Genomic DNA, 7818 nt, shown 5'->3' with positions numbered 1-7818 from the left:
TGATCGTTTGTGACTTGTTAACTGTTTCTACGGTGAGCGTATTAATGTGCGTTTGTCGCCATCTAGTGTTTTGTTTTGGGACATTAATCTGCCTGTATTTCACAGATTCTGTTATAACGTCTGTTATAAATTCCTTTTGTCAGTGATTAAGATTAAGAGAAAGTTCCCTATTTAATATGATAATTGTTGAATATAATTTACTATATTATTGTTGACGCAAACAAGTTATTAATGTAGTCATGCACCTTTAACTTTAAGTTGAGTCTGTTTTGAGTCAGGCAGTTTACCGGGCAGCTATATTTACTTCTCGGGATCCTTCAGGCAGTGTGTTGAACAATGTGTATGTGAGAGTGTGCTTAGCTGCTGCTGCTGCTACAAAGTTTATATAAAGAAGAAGTTGAAACGTAAAAGGGTGTCCTTATTCCCTAACCGGAGTACGCTCACGGGTGAAGAGTCCCAGCACAACAACAACAACAACAACATCAGTTTATCCATATAGTTCTTTAATAACGTCATTAGAATATCCATCCATCCATTTTCTACCGCTTGTCCCTTTTTGGGGTGGCGGGGGGTGCTGGATAGAATAGTTTTAATGTCATTATTACAGTGAACAGGTTCAAACAACTTGCACTGAGCCTGGTCTATAAAATCCGCTACACCTCCCTGATACTGAAGTACATGTCAAACTACCGTATTTCCTTGAATTGCCGCATGGAATATAGTATTCGCCTGCCTAGAATTACAGCCGGGTCAAACTCGTTTCGCAAAATAATTAGCGCATGCTTGGCACTTCCGCCGGGTCAAATATGAGTCATTAAATGACGTCCGCCTCCTGGTGGTAGAGGGCGCTAGTGATCCTTCTTGCGACTGCTATACTGCAGAAGACCGGTGCTGCAGAAGAAGACAACATGCAGCAAGAGTGAGCAGCCATTGTTTGCTTGCACTTTTACCATGGAGGATTACATATCTAAAACAAAACAGTTTTCTAAACTGGACTTTCAATCGAAGCAGGAGGTAATACTTAAAGGAAGATCTCCATCGAGACTTTTAAAACTGAAGAAAGATAAGGAAGACTTTTATAGGAGCTGTGCATGGACTCATTTATACCTAAAGGTAAGACCATAATAACGTTTTTTTAATTAAATGTGATTTTCATGATAAGGTAAGCGCCGCAGTGAGAAGAGGTTTTAAAATAATTAGCGCATGCTTGCCAATCCCGCATGCTTTTGGTAAACGCAGGAGTGAGAAGAGGTTTTAAATTAATTAGCGCCCCGGCGGCTATTCAAGGAAATACGGTACTTCCATAACGTAAATGACCGCCATAACCACAACACCAGGGGGAGCTCCACAAACCACGTCAAACCCAGACTCCGATCTAACAAAGGTCTTAACTCATTCTCCTTCTACGCCACATCAATATGGAATGCACTCCCAACAGGTATAAAAGAATAAAGTGCATCTCTATCCTCCTTCAAAACCGCACTAAAAGAACACCTCCAGACAGCTACAACACTAACCTAACCCCCGTCCCCCCACAGCATCCCACCTCCCCGGATTGTAAATAACAAATGTATATACTTGTTCTCAGGGGCGTCACTAGCTTTTAAGGACACGGGGGGCTTAGCCCCCAGGAGATGCACAAGATGCGAGCGAACGTAGCTCACGAGCACAAAACTTCACAAACGGCTAACAAAGACTTTATTCATTGTTATTATTATTATTTCAGTCGGTTTATTTTCAATCCGTGTTCAGTACAACAACAAACATGGGTTTTCACAGTGACATTTTGTTTACAGCATCAACAAGAAACAATTACTTGGTGGATGGAAGCATCAAAGAATGCCATCTGTTTTTAAGGGTGGCAAATCGGTCTATCACTCTGTTGTGAATCAGATGCTGAAGCTCGTTTTTTTCAATTGACATGACTGCAAGACTGTGAAGTCTTTTCTGACCCATTGTTTGACGCAGCCAGGAATGCAGCCGACGCAGTGCACTAAAGGTCCTCTCACATGAGCAGCTGCTTACAGGCACTGTTAGGGCAACTTGGATAGTTGCTTTCAGAGAGGGACACATGTCTGAATCAAGGAGGTTGTGCACAGACAATATATCTTTGGGTGAACATCCAGCCTTTGTTTTCCGGGCAAGAAAGTTTCTGGCCACTAGAACCTCCTCGGTTTTCAGGTCAATGCTGTAGTGTTTTGCAAGTTCATTCAAGTGTGATTCACTCAAGAAGTTCTCACATTTAGGACTGCATGCCTGGATGCCTTTTAGTAGCCCTGCATCTACACTGCAAAATCTTTGCTCAAGCTCTCCAACCATTCTATCCACACAAGGGAAAAGTAACTCTCTTTTCAATGCGTCTGATTTGTTCAATTCAGTGCGTGAACCTGCAGTTGCCTCCAGCACAAAATCCTCCATTTTCCTCTGTTTATGCCTTGTCTTGGCACCTGGTTCTGGGATACTGTGGGTGTGGCACAGGGCTTTGGTTCTATCATACAGCTCTGTGGCAAATGCATCTGTGTGTTTGCCCTTGAGTGTGTCACACACTGCTTGTTTGCAGATAAAAGCTGCTGCCAGGTCTAAAGTCTCTTTCTGAAGGAGTTTGTGGAGTCCTTCAGTTATTGACAAAGGTGACTGAAACATCAGTAGTGTGTAGACTGCTGAGAACTTATAGAGCTTTGTTCTGAGACCAACAGCTATGGGGGATCCAATGGCAGAAAGGCACTCCAAGATGGCAGACAATGTCTCAAGAACTGCACTGATCGATCGCAACTGACATGCCCAGCGAGTGTTTGAAAGTTGCACAAGCTCAATTTTTGTCAATCCAAGCCTTGCCTGAGCCTCCATGAATTTATGATGATTCACTAGGGAGGTGCTGAAGAAAGAGTACACACACTCCAACAAGCTGAAAAGCTCCACAGCTTCTGGGATGGCCTTGCAAGTATGGCACAACACCAAGTTAAGTTCATGAGCATAACAATGCACATAGATAGCTTCAGGATGGAGCCTTCTAAAATGTGCTTGTACACCTCCAGTGGACCCACTCATGACGGCTGCACCATCATGTGTTTGTCGCTACACACTTAAGCTCTGCAAGACCATTGTTTTGGATCTGCTGCTGAAGCTCCTTTGTAATGGACTGGGCATCAAATGATTTTATCTCTGCAAGTGCTAGGAAACGTTCTTGCACTGTCCCCTCTGACACATACCTGACACAAACAGCTAACTGCTCTGAGTTTTCATCCCTTGCCTCATCTGCCATGATGGCATAGATTTTGGTCTTTGTCATTTCAGACACAATGACACTAGTAACTTCCTGGGCACAACAATCAATCATCTCTATCCATCCCATCCATTTTCTACCGCTTATTCCCTTCGGGGTCGCGGGGGGCGCTGGAGCCTATCTCAGCTACAATCGGGCGGAAGGCGGGGTACACCCTGGACAAGTCGCCACCTCATTGCAGGGCCAACACAGATAGACAGACAACATTCACACTCACATTCACACACTAGGGCCAACTTAATGTTTCCAATCAACCTATCCCCAGGTGCATGTCTTTGGAGGTGGGAGGAAGCCGGAGTACCCGGAGGGAACCCACGCAGTCACGGGGAGGACATGCAAACTCCACACAGAAAGATCCCGAGGCCGGGATTGAACTCACGACCACTCAGGACCTTCGTATTGTGAGGCAGACGCACTAACCCATATGCCACCGTGCTGCCCATCAATCATCTCATTCTGGGATATTGGTGAGATATACTGAGCATTTGATGGGGGATTATGTTTTTGAAGAAAAGGATCAAATTCCTTCAAAAGCTGCAGGCACGCAAGAGAATTCCCTCTGTTTGTGCTGTCTCTACCTTCATCATGGCTACGAAAAGGGAGTTCCTGTCTCCCCAACATAGAAGTAACTGCAACAATTCGCCTGAGAAACTCTCTTCTCTCTACTATCTCACTCAGATTTGCAGATGCTATCATCTGTGCAACGTTTCCTTGTTTGCTAGTAGCCTGGTAGCTAGAGGATGTTGTGGATCATGTTGACTATTGGTCCTCCTAATTGTCAATCATTCTTGGGATGTTACGTAAGGACATATATACATATATATATATATATATATATATATATATATATATATATATATATATATATATATATATATATATATATATATATATATATATATATATATATATCTGCGAATGTCTGTTCGTTCTGGGTTCTTCTTAGACCACAGGACACCGGCACAACCCTCAGATGCAGCGTTTACAATAGTCTTTATTCTTTTCTTTTTTCAAAGTCTCTGTTGCTTTTCAGCAGTCTCTATGGTTGTTTGTCTCTCCTCTTGCTTTCCAGCTGTCTCTCCTCCTCCTCATGTTCTCAGACGCTACTAATAAAGGAACAGGTGATTAGATAACTCGTTCCAGCTGAGATATCCACTCACCTGTCTGCTGCTTCATGGCCAGCATCTGCACACAACCCGCCCGCAGGGAACGCGTGGACCACGCCCTTTCCACATGCCTCCACCGTCAGACTCAGGCCGGGCAGTCGTTCGGCCGCGGCCACTCTCCCCCCACCCCCCGCCATAGCAGGGCGCGAGAGGAAGTCGGCCACGGCCATCTGTGCGCCCGGCCTGTGGACCACCCAGAAGTTGTAGGGCTGCAACGCAAGGTACCACCGGGTGGTCCGCGCGTTGGCGTCCTTCATGCGGTGGAGCCATTGGAGTGGTTCGTGGTCCGAGCAGAGACTGAAGGCGCACCCCTACAGGTAGTAACGGAGGGCCCTGACCGCCCACCGGATGGCGAGGCACTCCCTCTCCACCGTGCTGTACCTCGCCTCCCGGTCCGAGAGTTTCCGGCTGATGTACAGTACGGGGCGGTCAACGCCCCCCACCCGCTGGGACAGCCCGCCCCCAGTCCCCGGCCCGACGCATCCGCCTGCACACAGAAAGGGATGGTAAAGTTAGACATGTGCAGCACCGGCTCCTCTCAGAGGGCTGTTTTCACCTTCTCAAACACCTGCTGGCACTGCTCTGTCCACTGGACACGATCTGGAGCACCCTTTCGGGTGAGGTCAGTCAGTGGGCTGGTCAAGTCCGTGAACCGGGGAATAAATCGGCGGTAATATCCTGCCAGTCCCAAAAACTGCCTCACCTCTTTTTTTGTCTTGGGGGGTGGACAGGCTGCGATCGCCGCTGTCTTGTCTACTTGCGGCCGCACCTGCCCCCCCCCACCCCCCCCCCCCCACCCCTACCTCCCTCCGGCCAACCGTGCACTTTGCCGGGTTGGCGGTGAGCCCCGCCCGCCTCAGGGACTCGAGCACCGCCCCCACCCGCCGCATGTGCTCTTCCCAGCCGCTACCCTGGATAATGACATCATCCAGGTATGCCGCGTGGGGGCGCAGCACTCGGTCCATGAGGCGCTGGAACGTGGCGGGCGCACCGAACAAGCCAAACGGAAGTGTCACAAATTGGTACAAACCTTCCGGAGTTGAAAAGGCCGTTTTTTCTAGGTACTCTGGTGACAAGGGAATCTGCCAGTAGCCCTTGGTCAAATCCAGTGTCGTGAAAAAACAAGCAGTGCCCAGCCGATCCAGGAGCTCGTCGACCCGAGGCATTGGGTATGCGTCAAACCGTGATTTTTCATTCACCTTGCGGTAATCCACACAGTACAGTCCCATCCTTCTTCCCTACCAGAACGATGGGACTGCACCACGCGCTGTGGGATTCTTCTATTAAACCCAACACCAGCATGGTTTTTAATTCTTCCCAAACTACTTTGCGCTTGTGTTCGGGAAGGCGATATGGCCGAGACCGCACCGTAACCCCCGGGCTGGTCTCAATATGATGTTGGATGAGATTCGTGCGGCCGGGCCGAGAGGAGAACACATCAGAGAAGCGCCTCTGCAGCTTAGCAACATCCGCTCTCTGCGCTAACGTGAGCTGGTTGTCACAGGGAAGCGGAGGGGCCGGGGCAGAGCGCGGGACCTCTGGTCCCAACTCCTCCTCCTCCCTCACTACCGTCACCATGGAAACAGGCTCCACCTCCCTCCATGCCTTCAGTAGGTTCAGATGGTAAATCTGAGTGTCTCCGCGTCGGTCCGAGCGTCAAACCTCATAATCCACATCACCCACTTGTCGTGTGACCTCGAAGGGTCCCTGCCACCTTGCAAGTAATTTTGAGCTGGATGTTGGGAGTAATACAAGCACTTTGTCTCCCGGTGCAAATTTGCGTAGCTGGGTCCCCTTGTTATACGTGCGCTGTTGACGCTCCTGGACGCGGAGCAAATTCTCTCGTGACAAGTGCCCCACCGTGTGGAGTTTTGCTCGCATGTCCATGACGTACTGATTTTCATTTTTGCTGGAGCTCGGACCTTCCTCCCAGCTTTCCTTAATGACGTCCAGCACTCCGCGAGGCCTACGGCCGTACAATAACTCAAAAGGTGCAAAACCTACGGAGGCCTGGGGTACCTCCCGCATCGCAAACATTAGGGGGTCGAGCCATGCTCATGACCATAGGTGAGGATGGGAATGTAAATCGACCGGTAAATTGAGAGCTTTGCCTTCCGGCTCAGCTCCTTCTTCACCACAACGGATCGATACGGCGTCCGCATTACTGAAGACGCCGCACCGATCCGCCTGTCGATCTCACCATCCACTCTTCCCTCACTCGTGAACAAGACTCCGAGGTACTTGAACTCCTCCACTTGGGGCAGGGTCTCCTCCCCAGCCCAGAGATGGCACTCCACCCTTTTCCGGGCGATATGATTTATAATCATAGTGAATAATGACAGGTTATATTATTATCTATTTAAACTCATATGCATATTTATGATGATTTTTTGTTAAAAACACACAAAAAAAACCCCACCAAATTATTTAGCGAGGCTTAAGAAAAAACCCCAAAACCAAATAGGCCTAACAACACCAATGTTTAAATCCTTAAAAAACATGTTTTTTCCTAGGAGTGTATAAATCCACTCCATCCCATTTGAAAATATTTTTTGTTCATGATCGCTTATATATTTGCTTCTAAAGACGACCAAATCTGCACAGATTCAGCTAAATAATCAGTAGCCTAATATCGCCGGAAACCCAGAAGTGCCCAGATGTGCCTCTCGGTCACGTGATTGCAACCCACCTATACCAAGTATGTTTTTATTCGATACAATACCAATGATACTTTTTGCCATGTATTCATACTTGCCAACCTTGAGACCTCTGAATTCGGGGTTGGGGGGTGGTGGGGTTTGGTGGTAGCGGGGGTGTATATTGTAGCGTCCCGGAAGAGTTAGTGCTGCAAGGGGTTCTGGGTATTTGTTCTGTTGTGTTTATGTTGTGTTACGGTGCGGGTGTTCTCCCGAAATGTGTTTGTCATTCTTGTTTGGTGTGGGTTCACAGTGTGGCGCATATTTGTAACAGTGTTAAAGTTGTTTATAAGGGTACCCTCAATGTGACCTGTACGGCTGTTGACCAAGTATGCCTTGCATTCACTAATGTGTGTGTAAAAGCCACATATATTATGTGATTGGGCCGGCACGCCGTTTGTATGGAGGAAAAGCGGACGTGACGACAGGTTGTAGAGGACGCTAAAGGCAGTGCCTTTAAGGCATGCCCCCAATATTGTTGTCCGGGTGGTAATCGGGAGAAATTCGGGAGAATGGTTGCCCCGGGAGATTTTCCGAAGGGGCACTGAAATTCGGGAGTCTCCCGGGAAAATCGGGAGGGTTGGCAAGTATGCATGTATTACCCCACTAAAAGACAAGACGAATATTGGCTATTTAATAACTTTAATGCATTTTTCACAATCGTTTTTACACA

Source organism: Entelurus aequoreus, linkage group LG17 (genome assembly GCF_033978785.1).
Source record: "Entelurus aequoreus isolate RoL-2023_Sb linkage group LG17, RoL_Eaeq_v1.1, whole genome shotgun sequence".
Taxonomy (NCBI): Eukaryota; Metazoa; Chordata; class Actinopteri; order Syngnathiformes; family Syngnathidae; genus Entelurus; species Entelurus aequoreus.
Note: the sequence above shows the minus strand (reverse complement) of the source record.